Raw genomic sequence first — 26,414 nt, forward strand, 5'->3', positions numbered from 1 at the left:
CAGTCAGCGACAGGAAATACCACCTGGCTAACTGTTGTCGTCAGTCAGCGACAGGAAATACCACCTGGCTAACTGTTGTCGTCAGTCAGCGACGGGAAATACCACCTGGCTAACTGTTGTCGTCAGTCAGCGACAGGAAATACCACCTGGCTAACTGTTGTCGTCAGTCAGCGACAGGAAATATCACCTGGCTAACTGTTGTCGTCAGTCAGCGACAGGAAATATCACCTGGCTAACTGTTGTCGTCAGTCAGCGACAGGAAATACCACCTGGCTAACTTGTCGTCAGTCAGCGACAGGAAATACCACCTGGCTAACTGTTGTCGTCAGTCAGCGACGGGAAATACCACCTGGCTAACTGTTGTCGTCAGTCAGCGACAGGAAATACCACCTGGCTAACTGTTGTCGTCAGTCAGCGACAGGAAATATCACCTGGCTAACTGTTGTCGTCAGTCAGCGACAGGAAATATCACCTGGCTAACTGTTGTCGTCAGTCAGCGACAGGAAATACCACCTGGCTAACTTGTCGTCAGTCAGCGACAGGAAATACCACCTGGCTAACTGTTGTCGTCAGTCAGCGACAGGAAATATCACCTGGCTAACTTGTCGTCAGTCAGCGACAGGAAATACCACCTGGCTAACTGTTGTGGTCAGTCAGCGACAGGAAATATCACCTGGCTAACTGTTGTCGTCAGTCAGCGACAGGAAATATCACCTGGCTAACTGTTGTCGTCAGTCAGCGACAGGAAATATCACCTGGCTAACTGTTGTGGTCAGTCAGCGACAGGAAATACCACCTGGCTAACTGTTGTCGTCAGTCAGCGACAGGAAATACCACCTGGCTAACTGTTGTCGTCAGTCAGCGACAGGAAATACCACCTGGCTAACTTGTCGTCAGTCAGCGACAGGAAATACCACCTGGCTAACTGTTGTGGTCAGTCAGCGACAGGAAATACCACCTGGCTAACTGTTGTGGTCAGTCAGCGACAGGAAATACCACCTGGCTAACTTGTCGTTAGTCAGCGACAGGAAATATCACCTGGCTAACTGTTGTCGTCAGTCAGCGACAGGAAATACCACCTGGCTAACTGTTGTCATCAGTCAGCGACAGGAAATATCACCTGGCTAACTGTTGTCGTCAGTCAGCGACAGGAAATACCACCTGGCTAACTGTTGTCATCAGTCAGCGACAGGAAATACCACCTGGCTAACTGTTGTGGTCAGCGACAGGAAATACCACCTGGCTAACTGTTGTGGTCAGTCAGCGACAGAAAATACCACCTGGCTAACTGTTGTGGTCAGTCAGCGACAGGAAATACCACCTGGCTAACTGTTGTCATCAGTCAGCGACAGGAAATATCACCTGGCTAACTGTTGTCATCAGTCAGCGACCGGAAATACCACCTGGCTAACTTGTCGTCAGTCAGCGACAATCATATCCACTGCCAAAAGATCCTTTATTGAATCGTGCAAGAATTTTATTTGTTTTTAAATGACTGAATTATATGTATGTACTGTATATGTATGTACTGTATGTATGTTTGTACTATGTATATACGTGTCTGTATATATAAATGTATGTATATACTTATGTGTGTTTGTGTATGTATATATATATGTATGTCTCTTTTGTCAATGTTTTTAAATAGTTCTTTTTTACAGTTTTATTTGTCAATAAATGTTGGTGTTCGGGAGGTCTTTGACATTGTATTTGCATTTGTAAATAGAAGTTGCATAAAACCTGACTTGTGTCTTTGTCTTCCTTGGCTACTGTCCTGTACATGACTTCTGACAGATTGCTGCATATCTGAAATTAAATAACAGCAAGTAAATAGAACATGTGTGCCCTTATTAAAAAAACATACCAATTCATAATTTATAACTGCCAGGACAGCAGAATGACATGATCCACAGTTCAAGTTTCTTTATAGCCCTAGTTCACAAGCATGTGTCAGAGGACAACCGACAATTATATACAAGGCTGTAACAGTATTACCTGTTATATACAAGGCTGTATCAGTATTACCTGTTATATACAAGGCTGTATCAGTATTACCTGTTATATACAAGGCTGTATCAGTATTACCTGTTATATACAAGGCTGTATCAGTATTACCTGTTATATACAAGGCTATATCAGTATTACCTGTTATATACAAGGCTGTATCAGTATTACCTGTTATATACAAGGCTGTATCAGTATTACCTGTTATATACAAGGCTGTATCAGTATTACCTGTTATATACAAGGCTGCATCAGTATTATCTGTTATATACAAGGCTGTATCAGTATTACCTGTTATATACAAGGCTGCATCAGTATTATCTGTTATATACAAGGCTGTATCAGTATTACCTGTTATATACAAGGCTGTATCAGTATTACCTGTTATATACAAGACTGTATCAGTATTACCTGTTATATACAAGGCTGTATCAGTATTACCTGTTATATACAAGGCTGCATCAGTATTATCTGTTATATACAAGGCTGCATCAGTATTACCTGCTAGTGAAACTGCTGTGGCTCAACTCTGGCTATGAAGTCAGACACATGTCCTGTGTCAAGAGGCTACAGGATAATACTGATAGAATTCAGCTTAGGCAGGTTTACAATGCTAAAACTATTCCAATGATCAAGAAGAAATGTATCTGACCAAGCTTTATTTATAATAATAGTAATTTATAACAGTGATAACAATAATGCCCTTGATTTATAGATACACTGTAGATTTGCTAACTGTATTGATATGTGAATACATGCACTGTTGTGTATAGTTAACACCGCTAGATGGCAGTATTGTATCAGGCCAGAGCTGGCAAGCTGTCAGGTGATAACATGAAGCACTGCTGAAGTAAACATTGTTGAGTACAGTTACTCGCTGTGTCGTGTGCAAAGCCTCAGTTTACAAGATCAAATCAAACATGTGAGCAGCCATTAAACACACAAGCAGTGAATGCAGAAGAATGGGCGTGGCTATCTTAGCAGCTCTCAGAGCCTGGTGGAAGAAGCTCTACCTATTAGAGCCTAGAGACTGTGGAGCAACTGAAAGAGTGGATCTCAGTCTGCCCATGAAGGGGTTACAATCTCACACATATACTGCAGCTATACACTTAAAGGAGAAGTTCACAGAAAAACAATGTTGATTTATTTTGCACATGATCTCACACGTATCTAAAAACTGTCAACAGTTTTGCAGACATTCATTGTGGACCAGTGATGTCATTCATGAACCGAAGGAATAAGTCCAGAAGTAGACTTCTGGGTTCATCAGGGGAAAAGTGAATGGAGATTTCACTTAAATGCATAAAACAAGGTCTGTGGTTATCAAACGTTTATGGGAATGTGAATTTTAGGGTTCAGCAGGATAATCTTCACAAACATGAATAACTTTTATGACTTTTAGAACATAAAAGTTTGTTTTTAGAAAACACTTCTCACAAGATATTTATTTATATTTCTGTTGAGCCAAGTGACCCAGATTGCCTTCGGTCTTTGACTGCCTGTTTAGCCTCAATAAATCAATGGATGAATGACAATTTCTTAAAACTAAATGAGGATAAAACCGAGATCCTCCTACTTGGACCGAAATCAAAGAGGGATATCCTCTCCAGTAAGCTTGGGAACCTGGCTCACCAGATGAAATCCCAAGTTCAAAGTTTAGGTGTCATCCTGGATTCTGATTTAAGTTTTAAGCCGCACTTTAGTAAAGTGACCCAGACAGCTTTCTTTCACCTTAGAAATGTTGCCAAAGTACGACCATTTCTATTAAAACAGGATGCTGAGAAACTAATTCATGCTTTTATTACTAGTAGGTTAGACTACTGTGATGCACTGTTTACTGGTCTACCAAAAAAGTCTATAAAGAAACTTGAACTCATACAGAACTCGGCTGCTAGACTTTTAACTAGGACCAAGAAGAGAGAGCACATCACTGCTGTTTTAGCTGAACTACACTGGCTCCCCGTTCCTTTTAGAATTGATTTTAAGGTCCTTTTAATTACTTACAAAGCACTTAATGGCACAGCACCTTCATACATTTCAGATTTCTTTACACCTTACCAACCGCAAAGAGCCCTTAGGTCCTCCAATTCCAGTCTTTTAGCTGTTCCAAAAGTACTGCACAAACATAGCGGGGAAACTGCTTTTATGCACTATGCACCACAACTGTGGAACACCTTGTCCGACTACATTAAACAGGCAAGCTCCGTGAACATTTTTAAAAAGGAGCTAAAAACCTAACTTTATTTGAAGGCCTTTAACTAACCGCTCATTTTATTTTTATTTAGTGTTTGCATGCAAGTTCTTAGTTTCTTTTAGTTCTATTTTAGATTTTATTTTTATTTTTTATCTCTTTATTATTTTGACCTGCCACGAGTCGAGTGCTGATGCGTCTCCCGCACTAGAGAAAAGTAATTTAGCATTTAGTAATTTAATTTAGTACCTGGGCACCTTTTTTATGGTGATTTTAAAAGTGAGCAGCATTTTAATATATAAAGTGCGTTTTTCAACTGTAAACCAGTTGAGTTTTTGAAAGTGCTCAGGGTCTAGGTGAGTGCGTGGGTGTTAGCTTGTTTTGGGCTGTCTGCAGTCTGCCCTTTATCCACTGCGCTAAGCCAGTGTAGCACGAAATAGTGGCTTTGTATTAAGATTCCTGCTAAGACATGCAAAATAGAACTATCAAGGAGAGCAGCTTTCCTTGATAGGAATTTTATTCTTTGGTGGATCTTGTTTAAAACTGTCACGGCCATCTCCTCACCAGATACACACTTATCAAGTATACATCCTAAGTATTTTATCTTCTCTACTCCATTTAGTACACTTAAAACCAGGAGTTCTTGACAATCTGATTTTGCTGCCAAACAGAATGGCCTCCGATTTACACGTGTGTCACGCACGCACGCACGCACGCACGCACGCACGCACACACACACACACACACACACACACACACACACACACACACACACAGTGAGTGTTAGGGTGGATAGTACACTTGCCAAAGAAACCAAACAAGTGCATTTTGCAATCAAAATCTAGTTTTCATAACCTTGAATATGAGTTGAGAACCGACAAGACAAAATAGTCCCCTCAGCTGCTCAAGATTATCATTGGATAAAATGGCCGCTTAGTGCCTGCACCTGGCAGAATTTCTAGACCATAAACTAACTAATAATTTAGCCAATTGTAACATACAAAATAAAACAAATGGCAATGTGTAAGAATGCAACATCATGTAACTGGCTCGTTAAACTTGCATTCCAGGGAATTACGTTAACGTCTGCGGGTCTTATAAGACGTAAGTGGCGCGTGCTGCGCTCGGAGGAGACAAAACCATCTGAAGCTTTCTATGTTGAAGTCCAGGTATGTTTTGTACAAGAAAGTCTCTCAGTGTGTTGCTGTTAACTGCCCATTTCGTTGTTTTATTTTTGTTGATCTCATCTTTTTCCTCTTCAACATGATTTATATCAGTGATACAGGTAGCGCGCGCTCTTGCAAAGCGCCTGGCTGGCTTGCTGCAAAGTTGTAAACAGAGCTGGTTTGACAGTTGACAGCTGAGAGCCCAGCTTCTGTCAGCTGACAACATCAGATCTCCGAAAACGACAGATTTCTAAATAGGGGTAATCCTATTAGGAGGGGAACACTACTTAGGCAGCGCCCCTCTGGACCACGTCCAGAGGGGCGCTGCCTAAGTAGTGTTCCCACAGTAAAACCTGGCTGTTCCCACCACTGCCTACTGCTGCTAGCCACCAGGGGACGATCAATATGTTTTGGCTTCACTTTAGGGGAGCTGTCATGACATGCATCTTTCATACAGTCAGTGGTACTGTATGAGCACAGGCACAGCTGATATGGGGCGTGGCAATGAAGGGGTGTGGCTAGGCAAACGGGGCTGTACCTAGAGATAGGAAGGTCATAGAGAGTCTGGGTTCGAGGGGTGGATAGGGGGAGTGACAAGTTGTATCTGGGTGGTGGGAGGGGGCGTGGTCAGGAAAGGGGACGGGGCCGTAGGTAAGGATAGGATAGGAAGGTCGGAGAGAGTGGGGATTGGAGGGATGAGGATGGGTCAGGGTTCTGATCCAACTCACAAAATGTGATATAATAGCAGACTGGATATTGGCCTTGGCGGAGGTATGCACTCTCCGAATGCACTTCTAGTTTGAGAGTCTTTTCTGTTTGCTTCTTGAATCTTGAAACCACAGTCATAATGTATACATGCATGAATCTGATCTCTCTCTCTCTCTCTCTCCCCTCTCTCTCCTCTCTCTCTCCTCTCTCTCTCTCTCTCTCCTCTCTCTCTCTCTCTCTCCTCTCTCTCGCTCTCTCTCTCTCCTCTCTCTCTCTCTCCTCTCTCTCTCTCTCTCTCTCTCCTCTCCTCTCTCTCCCCCTCTCCTCTCTCTCTCTCTCTCTTTCTCTCTCTCTCCTCCCTGTCTCGCTCCCTCTCCTCTCTCTCTCTCTCCCCTCTCTCTCTCTCCTCTCTCTCTCTCTCTCTCTCCTCTCTCTCTCTCTCTCTCCTCTCTCTCTCTCTCTCCTCTCTCTCTCTCTCACTCTCTGTCTCCTCTCTTCCTCTCTCTCTCTCTCTCTCTCCTCTCTCTCTCTCTCTCTCCTCTCTCTCTCCTCCTCCACCCAGATACATTTGCCAGTAAGGTAGCTGCTATCCAGGACCAGTATGCAGACGCATCTATCGGTAACGTGACTGGCTCCAATGCTGTCAATGTGTTCCTGGGCATCGGGGTGAGTCCCATTGCATTGCAACATTTGTTTGTTGATTGAAACTCTTGGTTCCTCTTGATTGCTTTATTATCAATATTATTCATACTACTATTATGATTTATAGCCTATTCTTTGATGCTGCAATGACCCATCTCCCCCTCAGGGATCAATCAAGTTCATTTTATTTAGTCATTTCATCTGGATGATTGAGAGGTCTCGTGGTGCATCGCGGCCATCTGCCACCGTTGTTCTTGTTGCTGCTGCTGCTTCTGCTGTGGTAAACAATCGTATAGCATGGTCTGGATGAATACTCTGCTCTGATTTTTTGTTATTTAAGTTTTTTGTTTGCCATTTTTAAACATAACAAAGACAAAGACCGAAAAGAAAAAACATTACAGGACAAGACAATAAAAACTAAAACTAAATAACAATAAAATAAAAAGGACAATAATTGGGATGGGGGGGAGGGGGGTGATGCAGGGGTGTCAACCTGAGCCCGTCATAGAATACAATGGTATTTGTACAACAAAGATGCCGCAGATATTAGACATGGGTTTCATTACCAGCGAAAGACAATATAATGAAAGAAGATACAAAGCAGAATAACACAAAAAATAAAGAAAAAACCTACATACTCTGGTTAAGAACTTGCGAACAATATCCCAGTGGTCGTCCTCTAGACCCTTATCAAAGTCATTTAACAAACAGGCTGCACGCTCCATGTTTAATAAGTCCAGGTATTCCTCCAACCATGAGTCCCTGGAGAAGCAGGTTGGTTTACGTTCCTTCCAATTTAAAAGAATTAGTCTCTTAGTGGTTAAACAAGCCAGTGTCCAGAGTCGGTCGACAGAAAAGTTGTTATTGCCTGTTTTTAAGCCCAACAAACATACCATAGGACATACAGAGAAAGGAAAATTAAGAAACTTCGACATTAGAGCTATTACATCTGACCATAATGTTTTTTACAGCTGGGCAGTCCCAAAGCAAGTGTAGTAATGAACCTCGATTGCCACAGTTATGCCAGCATAAGTCTTGACATTTATCATCCATTTTTGATATTCTAACAGGAGTGATATATGCTCTACAAAGTATCTTGAATTGTATAATCCTGAATCTAACACATTTAGACGATCTTAGAGCTGATTTCCAGATTGTACTCCACTGAGGAGCTGTCAAGCATACATTGAGGTCGTGCTCCCAGGCCTGCTGAACAGGAGAATATGCATCGGGGGCGGCCCTGGACAATAAACTATAAATATTTGAGACCACACCTCTTTTCAGTGTTGTATTCTTGAAGAGCTGGTCCCACTCTGAGCAAGAGGTTGGCATGACTCCCTCCCCACATTTCTTGTTTATGATAGAACATAATTGTGCGTATATTAGAAAGGAGGAGTCAGTAAGGCTAAATTGATTTTTAAGTTCTTGGAATGAAAGCAAATTATCTTTAAAAATCTGACCAACTGTTGTGATGCCAAGTTTTATTACTTAAAGTACCACCTCCTGCTGAGAGGATGGGGTTACTCCAAATGGGGCAGGATGGAAGAGCAAGCCCCACAATATTAAATCTCCTATGCAGCTGCTTTACCACAGAACAAGAAAAGCTGATGATGATATTGTCTAACAATGGAGGTGGACTAGGACAGCACCACAGTGATGCCAAGGAAATTGTTTTACATTTAGACATGATGGATTTCTCCAACCAGTCCCAGCTACCTACCACAGAGTCGGGTTTGTAGGCCCAAATCAAAGGATACTTTGCATTATATGAAAGATAATACTGGAATACATCAGGGACTCCCAGTCCTCCCCTCGATCTGGGTATATTTAGGTTCTTGAAAGCAATTCTGGGTTTTTGGTTATTCCAGAGGAAATTAATAAAAAGAGATTTAACATCTTTAAACCAGTTCTGCGGAATTCTAAGGGGAATAGATGAAATTATATGCGTAAGTCTTGGTAGAACATTCATCTTCAATATCTCCACTCTGCCCCATAAAGACAGTGGCAATACTGTCCATCTGTTAATGTCATCTTTGATAGATTGAAGCGTACCAAGGCCATTGAGGCTGAATATTTTAGTAATAGGCGAGACGATATTGATTCCAAGGTACCTCATTCCATTTGTTTTCCAAATGAAAGGAGCATCCTTTAGATCTGATTTAAATGTATAAGAGTTAAGAGGGATTGCCTCACTCTTGTTCCAATTGATCTTATAGCCTGAAAATTTTCCAAATAAATTAACCAAATTAAGAATGGCAGGAATAGAGATAGTTGGGTTTGTTGTTGCTTCTGCTGTGGTAAACAATCGTATAGCATGGTCTGGATGAATACTCTGCTCTGATTGGCCAGCAGGTGTGCGTTAAAACCAAACTTAAAAATACCACACATAATACAAAACTGTCTTGCTAGCTTAATCTTGTAAGATATATCTGCTGGGGGGGGGGGGGGGGGATTCCATGACTGATTTAACTATTACGGCTGTGAAATTCACATTCATTTTTAAGCTATCGTGTCACCTAACTGGCTTGGTTGTAAAAGGGACTATAATCATTCATTGCCATGACAACGGTAAGTTCTTGCTTCATAAGCTTTTGATTTTGAGTACAAAACCTTCACCAAACATTTGTCAATTATTTTATTTCATATTGTTGGCAATATAAAATAATCAACGAGTAACACTTTGCCTCCACGTCATTAAAACCACCTAAAAGCACCTACTGTACTCACTGATTATCCCTGACTTAACTGCTAACATCTTTCTTCATCATGACTAAGGATGCAAATTGGAATCAATTTCCTTAATCGTTTAATTGTTCATGTTAACAATCACTTAATCAATTAGTCATTCTATTAAAGGTATACTATGCAACTATATAATTATAAAACATATAATTATACAAAAGTTTCCCCTCAAAACGATCACTTCTGGCCCATATAATAGTGTGGCAGTGTGTTGGTGTTGAGAGACGCTGCGCCCTGTGTGTATTTTCGTGGTGGGACATTGTTTTGCTGTGTTCTGTGTTTATGTGGTCAAGCAAGGCTGTGTTTATGTGGAGAGAGAGAGCGCCGGTAAACCGCTGAAACGCAGGGATTACACTTTTTTTTCTGATAGTTTCACAGCGGTTATGTTATAAAATCACAAATAAACATAAACCTACCTCCAAACCATCGAGGTATGAGCTCCAAACATCTTCCAAAATGAAATCTGCTCAGGAGGAACTAATTCCAACTCTTTCACTCCATTTCTTATTTTGTAATGATATATTCTTCAAAAGGTGGGTTATCATTCCGTCATTGCATCACATGCTATTGTTTTCTCTTGCAGTTTTCTAAGCAAAATGCTGTAATCGGGTAAAGGGGGTACTTGGATATAGAAATCAGGAAAAGGCGGTAGTAAAGCCAAAACAGTTTGAGACCCACTGGCCTATTGTCAAATAATCAGTTATGTTTGATGGGTAAAATTCTTAACGGTGATCAATCAATTGTCGATTATTCATTAACATCCCTAATCACAACAATGCTTGTGATTGACAGGTGGCGTGGTCCATCGCTGCCATCTACCACAACAGCCAGGGGCGGGAATTCAGGGTGGACCCGGGCACGCTGGCCTTCTCCGTCACGCTCTTCACCATCTTCGCCTTCATCTGCAAGGGCACGCTGATGTACCGGCGCCGGCCCGACATTGGGGGCGAGCTGGGGGGCCCGCGGACTCCAAAGATCCTGACCACCATGCTGTTCTTCAGCCTGTGGCTCCTCTACATCCTGTTCTCCTCTCTGGAAGCCTACTGTCATGTCAAGGGCTTCTAAAGACGGAGGGACCAACGGGGACCGATGGGAGACGGACAGACGGACGGACGGCGAAAGGATGTGGAGATATTGAGAGATTGATGGAGTGATCGCTCATCCATCCATCCCTCCCTTTCACGCAATAGACTTAACGGTAGATGGATGGATGGAACGATGAAGGGAGGAGAAGGAATTGAAGGCATCTAAAAACAAAATGGAAGGGAGGAACGGGTGAATGGAAGGACTACGACAAGAAAGAGCATTGGAGCGAGAGACGCAGCTCAGGAGACGGAGAAATGGCGGAAAACGGGAAAAAACGAGGAACGTCTGAATCATTTTTTTTTTGTCTTGTCTACACATCCCAACCAGTCAAAAGTCCTCTTAACGCCTGTTGTGACATACTGACGCATATAGCTAATTCCAAAAACTCTGCAAACACACACACACACACACACACACACACACACACACACTCACCGTGCATCCCCCTGGTTCAAACATACAGCAATCAAACTGCGTTTTAATGGAAACAAGGAGCGCCACCCAGTGGTTAAAACAGACTGGCACAGCTCCACACACACCGTGCTCAACACCTGTCTGGTGTGAGCCTGTGCAAACCGTGAACATGTCTTCAAGCTGCAGCAAATCCCACTAACAACACGGCTCCTACCGCAACAGCTGCTACGCTCGCGCCCGCCTGGCGGATGCGAGCGAGGCAGAAAAAAACAAAAAAAAACACACAATAACTTTATTAACACCGCTGTCCCGAGCGGACGGGTGGCTGTCTGTATTAGTATGTATATGCATGAACAGACAAAACTGAAACACAATCAGAAACCGGATATATTATTGCAACCGTTTAATGAAAAACGACGTGAGGGTGTGTGTGTGTGTGCGTGTGAGGGTGTGTGTGTGCGTGTGAGGGTGTGTGTGTGCGTGTGAGGGTGTTTGTGCGTGTGTGTGAGGGTGTGTGTGTGCGTGTGAGACAGAGTCTGATTTCACATCTGAGGTCTCTTTCTCTTTCGGGCTCTTGTGGCGGCATTTGACGCTAACTCTGTCAGCCTATAGAAATGCAGAGTAGAATCTTTCTGCGGGTGGGAGGGTGCGTTCAGCGAGGCGAAGCGTTTTGAAACGTCACCGAGGATAGAAATGTACCTACACAGAGCTGAAGGAACGTTCCGGCTCCTCCTCTGTTTCTTTCTGAATGTCTCGGTGGTGTTGTGCGCTCCTGAACGCACCCTCTCGCCCGTCCTTTGTAGTTTGCTGTATACAGTAGTTGTAATGATATAAGGTCTTATTTGAATCACGAAGGCTTTAGTGTTCTGTTACCTTTAATAAGGCCGTGTCTGACAAGACAAAATGGCCGCTGTACCGTTTGAAACTGTTAGAGAAACTATTATCATTGCAGAATTTTTTCTTTTCTTTTAACCAGTGGAATTCTGTTTCTTGGTTTTCCACCGATGGGATTTGCAACCACCATGTGTCAGTCATGACTTAGACTTCAGAGCTTAGGTACCGCCCTCTGTGAAACCTCATTGGCTGTCTGCTTCTTCGCTGCGTCTGTCATTCGTCTCACTGAGCAGCCTCTTTATTGGCTAAAGCGTTCGCTCAGCAGCTTCTGTCTTAAGCACCTCCCCCTGGCTGGTCTGTGGACCAATCAAAATCCTCAAGGGCTTTATAAGAAACAACCACTGATCTTTAACCCGGACCCAATAGCTCTACACATGGATTGGTTATCATGGGACTAGTTAAAGTTACCTTATAATTACCGTGAGTTCACATTCCACACCATTGCCATGCCAACTGTTCAGCTGTCAGGAATATGCTTCAGTGAGGGTTTTTTAAGACGATGACAAAAACAAGACAAGATGTATAAAAGTACAATTACACAGGCTAGAAAGTAGGGGTGGGAATCACACTTTTGATCACGATGCGATATTATATCGATTCATTTTGACAACGATATTTGCCGATATCACAAAGTCTGCCACGATTAAATTTGATTCATATTAGACGATATGCTCACAATCTGTTACATTTATATCAACTGACACAAAGCAACTACGATATCATTTGACAGTTTTATTTTTGAGCTCTTCCAGACATTTAAATTAAAAACATTTTTTTTAAATAAGAATCAAAATTGACCTGTTAACAGTAAAGTGCCACAATTTTTGATATATTGAGCTTTAAAATGAAAATGTTCACATCACTATCAAAGAAACCTGAAAGAAGAACTAGTCCTATTTGTTATACAGTAAAGCAGGATCTTTGTGTAAACCTTGACTTAGATACTTGAAGGCTGGAACAATAATATTATGTTATAATATATGTACTATATTATAACATAATGCAAAAGCAGTACAGTCTTCCTGCATCATAGCTATCCACTACACAGCTTAGCTTGTCTGTTACAAGCGCAGGTTGTTTATCATACATTCCACTCCTGACATGCTTCTGTCAAAACTGTGGTCAGATTTGCTCCTGCGTGTGCGTCTTTCCAAACACGCGTCTGAAGCACATCATTCTTCATTTGTCAGTCGGTGTTAATATGATGACAAGTCCCAGTTACAGAGTCTTCTGTTGTACACGACGTCCACCCATCTGTCGTGATAGCCACTCATTTTGCATTCATTCACTCACATTTAATTAATTCATCATCTTTAACTTGATTGTACAGACTCAGTATGCAAGTTTCACTGAAGTGCTTTCTCGATGGGATTAGATATTTTGGCTCCGGAGTATGCAGTTGCTCACGTTCCGTTTTACCGTCTTTTTTTTATCCAAAATATTTCCACGCCGTTGATTTATGTCCAAGAGGGGAACGAATATCCTCTCCCTCGTTTTCTTGCCTGCTTGCTGTTGCCATTGTTTGTATGCGGAAACGACACCTGCGCTTTGGCAGAAATGGTGACGCACAGACGCAGATGGATTTCAAAATAAAAGAATATGTCTAATTATTTTTTGCGGCGCGTCACAGCGATTAATATCAATGTTTTCACTGTGCATCGATGCAGTTGGATCGTTGGTCAGTGAAGCGATGCATCGCTGCAGATCGATGTATCGTCCCACCCCTACTGGAAAGCGCACACTCATCCAGACCAAGCAGACAGAATCGCAGACTGGATTAGAAAAAGCAGATATAGGGACCTGATGATCCACAGTTGCTCTTCAACTCTGGTAGAAGGTCAGAAAATCAGTTTTCCCAGTTATCTAATCATTCAGGATATTAAGGTATTTTTTTAGGTTTAGGTCTTACTCCAAATAAAGCCATCTGTACTGCGATCAAAGCCTTTCTGAGGCCGTCTTCACTCGCTGTTGTGTTTATTACATTGAATTGCCTTCGTAGGTCTTTCTTCATGGGGACAAGGGTTTGAATAAACAACCATAATATTCAAATGGATTCTTAGCTTCATAGGCTTCTTAAAGGCATCCAAACCAACTATTGACCACTATTACTTCAGCAATCTAATATCAGTCTTAACGTGCGAACCGCAGGAAGCAGTCGTGGTATGAAAATAATTACTAATTTATTAACAGAGACGAAGACCTATAAACAGATTCAGGTAGATTGTGTTGTACTATGGCAACCCTGTTGAGACATTTAGCAACTCGCAGTGAGTTGAGCTTTTGAAAACACTAGATAGGACAAACTTGAGTTCTAGAAATTGCAACGCTACTTTGAAACCCTTGTCAAGTGCTGTGCTCGCTAGTAAACATGATTCTTGCTTTGAGGAGCTTGAACATGAAACCATCAATTCAAAAGCAGTGAAATGAACCGGATTCACCGGCAAATAGCTGAGATGCTCCCAATGCTAACACTATCAAACCTGCTAGCAGCTTTTCCACGCTGTTTAGATTTCTGCTGGACACTAACTGGCTGATAATCTCCTCTTTCTCTCCTTTAATGAGACATATTTTAATTTGACATCCTGGATATATTTCTGTAAAAGACTTCTGGCCAAAGTCAGCTATGTTAACTACATGGAACTGGCCCAACCTGGCTCAGAGGCCTACTCTGAAATATGTTTAGGATATATTGCTTCGAGCCCAACCAGACTGTCAGAGAGGTTTACATTTCAGACTGTTAACTATTTTACTAGTTCAGCCTAAACCGAAGAGATCTCCACCTACGCAGAACGTATAGCCTTCTGAAAGTCCACAATTTGTAAGCCAAGGGCACCGTACTGTACGCATCTGAGTTGGCCAGAATTTTCCTGCTGATGTGGTGTGTTTTTTACTTGATGTGTAATATAATAGTAGTGCTATTCTAAATGTCATCTGTAGAGTAAGTAGTCTGAGTTAGGTCAAATCCATTTGAAAAACAGCGATTTCTCCTCTTGTCGCAGACAGATTTCTACCCCTTGTGAGAGATTAGAAGAGCAGAGCCATGGGTTGTAAAAGAGTTTGGCAAACCCGACATGATTCTCCCCAGGGTTGTAACATGGCTACATGTTACATGTTACATGCATGTTACATGTTGTAACATGGCATCCCATGAATGATATTAAATTACCAAAATAAAATGACACCCTCCTAGTAGTTTCTCATTGCATAAAAAAGGCTGTTGTCTTTACAACCATGTACCGAAAGTACCAAGCAGGCTTGCTTTATTGCACAATCCAAATCTTTGTCAAAACTTGCCATTTTCAGTGTGTAGCTTGCTAGCTAGCATTGTTGTTGTTTCACAGCGGGGGAGGCATTTGAGAGCGACACGCAGGGAGCGGAAAGGGATTTCCCTTCGCTCCGACTGAAATGGTCGGAGCCAATAGCAGAGCTTATCCCTGCAGACTGCTTCCAGTGAGTCAGACTAGGCAGAGCTCATCCCTGCAGACTGCTTCCAGTGAGTCAGACTAGGCAGAGCTCATCCCTGCAGACTGCTTCCAGTGAGTCAGAATAGGCAGAGCTCATCCCTGCAGACTGCTTCCAGTGAGTCAGACTAAGCAGAGCTCATCCCTGCAGACTGCTTCCAGTGAGTCAGACTAGGCAGAGCTCATCCCTGCAGACTGCTTCCAGTGAGTCAGACTAAGCAGAGCTCATCCCTGCAGACTGCTTCCAGTGAGTCAGACTAAGCAGAGCTTATCCCTGCAGACTGCTTCCAGTGAGTCAGACTAAGCAGAGCTCATCCCTGCAGACTGCTTCCAGTGAGTCAGACTAGGCAGAGCTCATCCCTGCAGACTGCTTCCAGTGAGTCAGACTAAGCAGAGCTCATCTCTGCAGACTGCTTCCAGTGAGTCAGACTAGGCAGAGCTCATCCCTGCAGACTGCTTCCAGTGAGTCAGACTAGGCAGAGCTTATCCCTGCAGACTGCTTCCAGTGAGTCAGACTAGGCAGAGCTCATCCCTGCAGACTGCTTCCAGTGAGTCAGAATAGGCAGAGCTCATCCCTGCAGACTGCTTCCAGTGAGTCAGACTAAGCAGAGCTCATCCCTGCAGACTGCTTCCAGTGAGTCAGACTAGGCAGAGCTCATCCCTGCAGACTGCTTCCAGTGAGTCAGACTAAGCAGAGCTCATCCCTGCAGACTGCTTCCAGTGAGTCAGACTAGGCAGAGCTCATCCCTGCAGACTGCTTCCAGTGAGTCAGACTAAGCAGAGCTTATCCCTGCAGACTGCTTCCAGTGAGTCAGAATAGGCAGAGCTCATCCCTGCAGACTGCTTCCAGTGAGTCAGACTAAGCAGAGCTCATCCCTGCAGACTGCTTCCAGTGAGTCAGACTAAGCAGAGCTTATCCCTGCAGACTGCTTCCAGTGAGTCAGACTAGGCAGAGCTAGAGACTACCCTCCTAGTAAATAACCTCTGCAGATTGGCTCACTAAAAGTTTGACTACATGCAGTTCCCAGTGGCAGCCAAATGTACTTGTACTTTGACAGTAATTACATAGCCTAAGAAGGCGCGCCAACAAGCCCCCGTTACCCAGCATCTTACTGGCAAATGTCCAATCTCTGGAGAACAAGCTTTGTGAATTAAGAGCGCGAGCACAATTCCAAAAAGACATAGCGCGATGTAACGTTTTATGTCTGACTGAAACCTGGCTCACCCCTGATACAACGGATCACTCTATCACTCTACCAGGATTCAATGTATTCAGAGCAGACAGAGATGAACGATCCGGGAAAATGAAAGGCGGAGGCGTCTGTCTAATGATTAACGGAAACTGGTGTGTAAACACCACAGACATTGGGAAACACTGCTCAGCAGATCTTGAATATGTAATGGTACAATGCGTGCCGTTCTGGAGTCCGAGGGAATTCACGACAGTCACCATCATGGGTGTATACGTTCCTCCACAAGCGAACGTGACTGTCGCACTGAAAGAGCTGCAACGCGCCATCAGCGCACAGGAGACAAAACAACCCGAAATGGCCCTGGTGGTGACTGGGGATTTTAACAGGGCAAACCTGAGAGGCAGAATGCACACATTGTACCAGCACATTCACTTCCCCACGCGAGGCAGTAACACACTGGACAAATGTTACTCAAACATCCGACATGGATACAAAGCCGTCCCTCGCCCCCCTTTCGGCAAATCGGACCACGCCTCCATTCTACTTGTACCCAGGTACCAACAAAAACTAAAAAGACAACCCCCAGCATTCCGAACCGCCCACTGCTGGTCAGACCAATCAGACGACATCCTGAGGGACTGCTTTGACCAAGTGGTGTGGGAGGAGTTCAAAGCTGCAGGAGACCTGGGCGAGTATGCAGATACGGTGTCATGCTTCATAAAGAAGTGTACCGACGACATAGTCCCCACAAAAAGAGTCAAAATAATGCCGAACCAAAAGCCTTGGGTCAACAGCGACGTCAGGGCTGCCCTTCACGCCAGGACCACCGCCTTCAGCTCTGGCACAACTGACCAATACAAGCAGGCACAATATGCCCTCCGGACCGCTATAAAAATAGCACGGAGAGATTATGGAAGGCAGCTGGAGTCAAAACTGGACACTAACAACCCCAGACACCTGTGGAGAGGGCTCCATGCTGCCACAGACTTCAAAGAGGTGAAACGACAGAACCCCAGCACGTCACCCACCCTACCGGACGAACTCAACGCGTTCTACGCTAGGTTCGACCCCTCTGCCAGAGCGCCTCCCCTCCTCCCCCCCCCCTCTCCCACCCCTCTCCCCCTCTCCTCCCCCCATCACCCCTCCTCCTCCCCTCCCCACCCCCCCTCCTCTCCTCCCCCCCCACCTCTCCCCCCCCATCACCCCTCTCCTCCTCTCCTCCCCCATCACCCCTCCCCCTCTCCGCCCCCCCACCACCCCTCCTCCTCTCCCCCCCCCGATCACCTCCCCTCCCCCCTTCCTCCCCCCCACCCCTCAGCACCCCCACCCCCCCCCCATTCCCACCTAACCACCAACCCCCCCCACCCTCCACCCCCCACAGACCGCCCCCTCACCATCACTGAGGATGAAGTGTGCCGGTCGTTCCTGCGTATCAACCCACGCAAGGCGGCCGGCCCGGACGGCATCCCCGGGCGGGTCCTCAAGGCCTGCGCCCACCAGCTGGCAGCCGTGTACACAGACATCTTCAACCAGTCCCTCTCCCTCCGACGAGTTCCCTCCTGCTTCAAGGCAGCAACAATCATCCCCATTCCCAAACAGCAAAAAGTGACCAGCCTCAATGACTGGCGCCCTATAGCCCTCACGCCAATAGCCAGCAAGTGCCTTGAAAAGCTGGTCATATCAAAGATCCGTCCCACACTCCCCCCGGACCACGACCCGCTACAGTTTGCATACCGCCCCAACAGGAGCACAGCGGATGCAGTGGCACACGTACTCCACACCGCCCTGTCCCACCTGGAGGGGAAGGACACCTATGTGAGAATGCTGTTCGTGGACTACAGCTCAGCATTCAACACCATAGTACCCTCCAGGCTGGTAAGCAAACTCAGGGACCTGGGACTAAACACAGCGATGTGCGACTGGATCCTGGACTTCCTGACAGACCGCCGCCAGGTGGTGAGGGTGGGCAACCTCACCTCCTCCCCGCTGACCATCAGCATAGGAGCGCCCCAGGGGTGCGTCTCCAGCCCCTTCTGGTACGACCTCTACACCCACGACTGCGTGGCGACTCAAACTTCAAACACCATCGTGAAGTTTGCAGACGACACAGCAGTCGTGGGGCTGATCTCGGGGGGCGACGAGACGGCCTACGGAGAGGAGGTGAGGGTCCTGGAACAATGGTGCCAGGACAACCACCTCTCTCTGAACGTCTCCAAGACCAAGGAGATCATTGTGGACTACAGGAGAGGGGGGGGCACACACCCCCCAATCACCATCAACGGCACAGTGGTGGAAAGGGTGGACAGCTTCAAGTACCTGGGAGTCAACATCCACCAGGACCTGACCTGGGCCGGCCACACCGCCACTGTTGTCAAAAAGGCCCAACAGCGAATACACGGACTCAGGCGCCTGAAGAAGTTTGGGCTAAGGAAAGAAATCCTCAGGGACTTCTACAGAGGCACCATTGAAAGCCTGCTGACTGGCTGCTTCACCGCCTGGTACGGGAACTGTACCACCATGGACCGCAGGGCGCTACGGAGGGTGAGGCGCGCGGCCCAGCACGTAACAGGAGACGAGTTGCCAGAACTGCACGAACTGTATAACCAGCGGTGCCTCAGGAGGTCCCTGAAGATCATCAAAGACACAAACCATCCCCACAACAGCCTGTTCTCCCTGCTACCCTCAGGGAGGAGATACAGGGTTCCAAAAGCACGCACAAATCGCTTGAGGAACAGTTTCTTCCCGCAGGCCACGAGACTCCTTAACATACACAAATAGTGTAGTAGTCGTACCGTACCGTACTGCAGCTGCTACCATTATGTATGCCTAATGTTTAATTGTATGTCTAACAAGGTACATGCTATTTGCACCTGTATGTCAATTACGTCGAATTTAAAATGTCTGAACACGTCTAACGTATGCACAATGCCTAATGTTTAATTGTATGTTTAATAAGGTACATGCTATTTGCACTGTATGTCAAATACGTCGAATTAAAATGTCCGAACATGTCTAACGTATGCACATAACATGTGCACCTATGTGCAATGAATATGCCACTGACTTGTCTTATCGCTATTCTGCCTCATTGCCTATTGCTGCTTAGTATTGCTTATTGATGCCTATTTCTTTTTGCCTATTGCTCATTGCTTGTTGCCTATTTGTACTATGTCGTAAACGGAGTCCACAGCACAAGAATTTCACACGTGATACTTGTACCATGGAGTGACAATAAAAATCTTGAATCTTGAATCTTGAATCTTGAATCTAGTACATACTACATACTAAGTCATATCAAATACTTGATTGTTATTAAAGGGCTACCTTGGTGATTTTCAACCAACTTTGTACTGTTAGAAAATTGGTAGTACTGTATGCAAATGAACAATATTTACCTTCCCTCCATCTTGCCTGGATCGAGAACTCCACATTCATCCACAGAACTTCCTGGACCAAATGATGTCATAATGATGTCATTTGGAGCAGTTTTGCCATGGTATCAGTATTACTGTCACTATCACTTATTACCATCACTATTGCGCTCTCTACCTTCATTCGCAACTTCCTGGATGAAATTACATCATCATGACATCATTTGGTCCAGGAAGTCCTGTGAATGAACGGGGAGCTCTCGGTTCAGGCAAGATGGAAGTTAAACATTGTTCATTTGCATATATACTACATATTATATACTATATATACTACTGATTTAGTGATGATAGAAAGCTGGTTGAAAATCAGCGAAGTAGCCCTTTAAGGAGTTGCAGTAACATTGTTGCCATACAATCTGACCAATCGGCACACTATCAAATGCTCTGTTGCAACTATACACATTTAGCGGAGAACCCTAAATAATCAAACATAATGCAAGCTCTAAAATTAAACGACTGTTTGCAGAGCTGAAGTGTAAATGAGATTTCCAATTTGTCCGGTTTGTAGTTTTTGCCAAACTCTTGACCTCCTCTGGCTCTCCATTAGCGTACAATGTAGTTGTTCTCAAGCGAAGGCCTTGGAGTGGCAGTTTACCCCTGTTTTGCCAAAGGGAAATCTTTCTATCAGAAACTTCCTGTCTGCAGTCAGACCCGTAGGGGTTTTTCTAACCAATGGATCTTTCTTAAAAAAAACACCAAATGTGACTGATGTTTCATTGACATGCCATAGAGAGACAAAGAAAAGCCTTGATGTTGTTTTAAAACCTATCCAGAATCTTTATACGTCAATTTGTATCCATTTGTCTCTTCACTGGCATGGAGCTGAAGGTTTGTACACTGTAAAAATGTAATGCTAGCTTCTGCAAAACATGACATGACATTGTGGAAGCTGTTTGCATCACCTCTTGAGTAAGTCCAACAAGTAAAACACTATCAAATATAACGTGCATCCAGTATCACGTTGGATTGACTTAAAAGGTCCTTGCTGTCTAAATTCATAACTTAAAAAGCTTGCAGTAACGTAGCTGAGTTGTTTGCAGCACTTTCTTTTCTCCAGAAGCTAACATTTTTCATTGAGATGGTAGCGCTTTTGCTAGCGTCACCTCTCTGTGTGCGTCTGCTCTGACCGAAGCAGCTAGCCTGACGTGAAGCTAATCGCAGATGAACGACAGCTGGCTGCAGACTGAATGGGTCAGGACCGGGAAGGGGGGGGGAATTAACACCAGCTAAACCAGCCGACTTTACAAATAACATAATTGAACACTTTACGTGACATCAACATAATTGTGTCCTGTTCATTTCACATATTTCTGTGAGATCATGTTGAAGCAACCAGGCTGTTTCTGTCAAGAAGCCACTTGTCCGGCAGTGTTGCCAGATACAGCTGATTGTTTCCAGCCCAAAGGCTGTTCAAAAACCTGCAAAACGCACATCAAACCGCCCAAGCAAATGCAGGTCCAAGGAAAACAAGCGTGCAAGCCCATTTTTACCCTGCGCAATGCAACCCAAAACAGCCCAATTGGCGGAAAAGCACTCAATCTGGCAACATTGTTGGGATGAAGAAGTCATGCTTCCCGCCCTGGTGTGGACTCATGAGGTTTGGGGAGGCGGGGCTTTGTAAATATGACACTAGGAGGAAGGGAAGGGAGTTTTCTCTGGGTGAGTTTGAAGCAGGGCCTGGGGCTTAAAGTGAAGGAAAAGCATTGCACTGGTTCCTGTCGCTCATGTGAAATGGCTACAACGTAGTTTCCATGTAACCATTAACAATGTTGCTTCTGATGTAAACCCTTTTGTTTTTCGCTCTGATGTAAACAATAACAATGTTGTTTCTGATGTAAAAAAAGAAGAAGTTTTGAATCAGTTGTGAACCGAGAACGATGTTGCTTCTGATGTAAAGACTGATGTGGCGCTGTCGTGGCTTCGTTCACCTCTGGACTGACCGTCTGTCTGACCGGCTGACGAATAAACAGAACGACGGACGGACGGACGGACAGACATCCCAGCCGGTACGAGCCGAGCGACCTCCCGCTGAGCCGTCGCCATGGCAATAAAGTACTGTGGGAAATCCCGCTACCAGACTCCGCCTCTTATCCTTAAAGTAATATTAACGAAGTGCGACGCGGAAGGATGACGATAAAGAAGATGGAAAATAATAATGAAAAAAAAAAGGTGAAGTTACAGCCATACATTGATTTCTGGGTCAGTGAGACTGAAATGGACTTCTCCTGCCCAGTATGTGTGTTGTTATGGTGTCTATCTGTCCCTCTGTGTGTCTCTCTCCCTCTCTCTCTCTCTCTCTCTCTCTCTCTCTACTGTATCTCTCTTTCTGTCTTTCCTTAACTTGCCCCACCCCTGATCCCTTTTCCCCCTCCGTCCCCCTTTGCCATGTTTTCCATATTTGGGAATGTCAATGTGCTACTTGTTGACACTGTGCATGAATGCTAACCTGTCTGTATATAGTTATAGAGAATCGTATCCCATCCCCCTGGTGTTGACAAGAACCGGTTTGAATGTGTTGTATAGATTCAGGTTTCTCCGTCCGTCTCTTAAAGGAGAACTTTGGTATTTTTCAAACTGGACCCTATTTCCATATGTATTTTTTTTTATGTATAACTAAGTAATGTGAACAGAAATCTTTTAAATTGATGCAGTATTGAGTCTATTGACCAAGATATTGAACAAGCTAGTTTTTACCACTGACAGGATCAGATGATTCCAAAGGGGATAGCTTCCATACTGCTCACCTGGTGTAATCCAAGTCTCCACAAGCCCTGAAATACCAAGATGTCTTGAAAAGACGTCATTTCCAAGATTCAAGATTCAAGATTTTTATTGTCACTCCGTAGTACAAGTATCACGTGTGAAATTCTTGTGCTGTGGACTCCGTTTACAACATAGCACAAATATAACAGGGCATATGAGTGCAAAAACAGCAAGAGACACACCAACAATAAGTCAGAGACAGTGGCATATTCACTGCACATAGGTGCACATGTCGTGTGCATACTTTAGACGTGCTTAAACATTTTAAATTCGACGTATTTGACATACAGGTGCAAATAGCATGTACCTTATTAAACATACAATTAAACATTAGATAATACGTCATTCCACCCTGATTTTAGCTGAAATCTTCACTGCAAGAATAAAAAGGGGATGTCCAGCTGCACATATGGCTATATTTCAGCTAAAATCAGGGTGTAAATGACGTATTTTCAAGTCAACTTGACATCTCAGGGCTTGTGGTGACTTGGATTATGCCAGGTGAGCAGTATGTAAGCTATCCCTTTGGAATAATCTCAGCCTGTTAGTGGTAAAAAAATAATAATAATAATAATAAGCCCGTTTAGTGGGGCATGTGGGAAAAGTGGCTGCCAACTGAAGCAATCTTGGTCAATACTGCATCAATTTATAAAATGTCTGTTCACATAACTTAGTTACACATAAAAATATATATAGTAAAATAGGGTCCAGGTTGAAAAATAGAGAAATTCTCCTTTAACTCTCGTTATGTTACATTTCTATGTACGTAGAGCTAACGTTTTTCATTTGGGCGACGATGTCTTTTTGTTTCGGGGTAACTTGCACATTATTATTAATTAAATTAAGAAGTAAAAAAAAAAGGCAATATCTGCTGTTATTGAATGAGAGATGAGATCTTAAGGAGTTATGTATCTTAAATAAATAATCTATATGGGAGTTGCATGGGTTATTTGTAGGGGTGTCACGATACACTCAGTTCACGATACGATACGTATCACGATACTGGGTTCACGATAACGATACGATACGATACGATTTTAACAATATTTTTTTAAACTTGAATAATGACAATATATGACTGGAAAAGTAGTATTTTATTTGAAATGCACAAATACAAAACATGCTGTTGTGGGAAATTGTTATTACAATAACAACTAGAAAAAACATGAGATTGGAGATAAGGCTTATCTTGAAATAGAATGAGTTACACCGTCACTTAGATTTACTTTGAACTAAAAGGTTTCTCAGCAGTATAAATTCTCATTATGCATCTTCAGTTTTTCTTCAAACTCAAACAACAAGACTTTTCTTAGTCTATTTTTTATGCATCTTCAGTTTTTCCTGTCAAGTAAACAGTTTTGCCAGAAACTCAATTGAATGGTTTCTCTCCTGTATAACTTCTCATGTGTCTCTTCAGAGACTTGTTCAACTGAACTACTTTCCACACATTGAACTTCAACAAACAAAGACGTTTCTTAGTCTATTTTTGAAAAAAAAAAAAAAAAAAAAAGTTTTTTTTTTTTTTTTTTTTTTTCACGATATGAGATTTCATCTCAACGATACATATCGTGACGTTTTACTATCGCTAAATTTCGTGGGACGATATATTGTGACACCCCTAGTTATTTGTACAAAAAAAAAAAAATACAAAGACACTGCTTGCTACTTCTAATACCGTGGCTGTATTCTCTGACAGTGGACGAGGAACATTATGTACATCTAAAGGTTATTTTGTCATTAAAGAGATAATAATATTGTGTATATACTGTACAGTGTTATAAGTGAGGTGGACTGTATTGCCACCGCGCTAACGTAGAGAATTAATTCTACATGGTATTTATTTAAAGGAAACAAAAAATATATATACTCACTACACTCAAGAATGACATATATTGCCTTTTTGGAGAAGTTGTAGTTTGCGTAAAGCTTGTTTCTCTATCTCTGTCATCTGGCTATTTATGTTCTCTCCTCCTCCCATCCTTTGATCATTTTGTCTAGATCTCCTCTCCCCTCTTTTCCCCCCGAATGTTTTGTTTTCGTCTTGGAAGGACGTTTCAGGTGGTCTGGTTTCTATCTTTTCATTTCTCATCGATTCCGACAACGTCAACTTCTTCTGTCTGTCTGTCTGTCTCTCTGTCTCTCTGCTCATGTACCTGTCTGTCTGTCCCTTTGACTCAGTCTGTCTCCATCAATCTGTCCATGTGTCTGTGCCTGAGTCAGTCTGTCTGCTGCAAAACCAGATCGTCTGTCATTTTTCAGTTCCTAATTCTTTCTTTCTCCTCCTTCTCTCATCTACTCAGCTCTTTCCTCTCTCTTCTCTCTTTCCATTCCTCCACCTCTCCTCTCTCACGCAGGGTGTAGTCGGGGATTCATCGTCTGTCGGTTTGATTGATTGATTGATTTGGTGTGATTTTTAAATGAAACGATAACCGCATAGGATCAAAATGTTAATGAATAATGAAGATGATTAGTTTTTTTCTTTTCTTATTTTGCTGCTGTCCTCTGTTTGTGTGCGCGCGAGTGTGTGTGCGTGTTGGTTTTGTTTTGTTTGATTTAGTTAGATTTTTGTTGCACACCAACTGATAGGAAATATGTTGTTTTCTGTGTGTTGCCACTAACTGTGACTGCTATCCATGGTACATGGTACTTCTGACACCACCAATAAAATAAAGTTTGGGATACCCTGTTTCAGAGACCCATGAGTCCACTGGCTTTCGTGTGTGTGTGTGTGTGTGTGTGTGTGTGTGTGTGTGTGTGTGTGTATGTGTGTGTGTGCGCGCGCGCGCGCGTGTGCGTGTGCGTGTGTGTGTGTGTGTGTGTGCGCGCGCGTGCGTGCGTGCATGCTGTTCTCTGATCATCTCCTCTAAGTCTGGTTTGAAAAGGCCAAAAACTTTCAAATGGTCCGCCCCCTGGCATACCCTGGCTTTCTGTGGCACACCCAATGAGCCAAGTCTGGCTACGCTACTGGTTACAACATTCTAAAATCCAAGGGAACTGATATAGAACTCCAGTTAGGTGATTGGCCAGCAGGCCAGAGAGAGGGAGAGCAGGGGAAATCGTGGGAGACGTATTGATTGGACAGAATGATGGCGCGCTGTGACACTTCCTGTCGGTAGGGACAGCTGTTATGCAGAGAAATGCCCTCCCGGCGGCAAATGCCTCCCCACCTCACGGGAGCGCGCAAAGTCTCCTCCTGGATTCGAACCACAAATCTCGGTTTACGAGACAAATGCTCTACCAATGAGACTAAAATCTATGAAGCCTCGTTCCCTTGTCTCACGTATAACATTGAGTGAGAGCGAGCGAGCGGGGGGGGGGGGGGGGGGGGTTGAGTTGTGAGAGACAGCTCGCAACGTAGGTCAACATTAGGCTACTGTTTAAAGACTAATCTTACATAGGTACCAGATTCGGCCTAATTGAATTAGTTTAAAGACAGAAAACAACAACAACACAACACTTGCAACTCATTCAGACTATGAGGGACAGGGGGGTGTGATATTAGCCAGGGTGGTTTTTGCTGCTGCACACATATATAACATAACCGCACACATACAGTATGTCAACAGACATGAGTGTAAAATCACTTCTTCTTTTTTTGTGGGGGACACAGAAGCTTATAATTCCAAGGTCACATCATGGAGTAAGTTCATGTTGGTTTGGATTTGAAGTGCAGGATAGGAAGGTGCTAGAGAGTTCACAACCTCTCTCTCTCTCTCTCT

The sequence above is a fragment of the Poromitra crassiceps genome, assembly GCF_964638095.1.
Source record: "Poromitra crassiceps genome assembly, chromosome: 14".
In the NCBI taxonomy this organism is placed as follows: Eukaryota; Metazoa; Chordata; class Actinopteri; order Beryciformes; family Melamphaidae; genus Poromitra; species Poromitra crassiceps.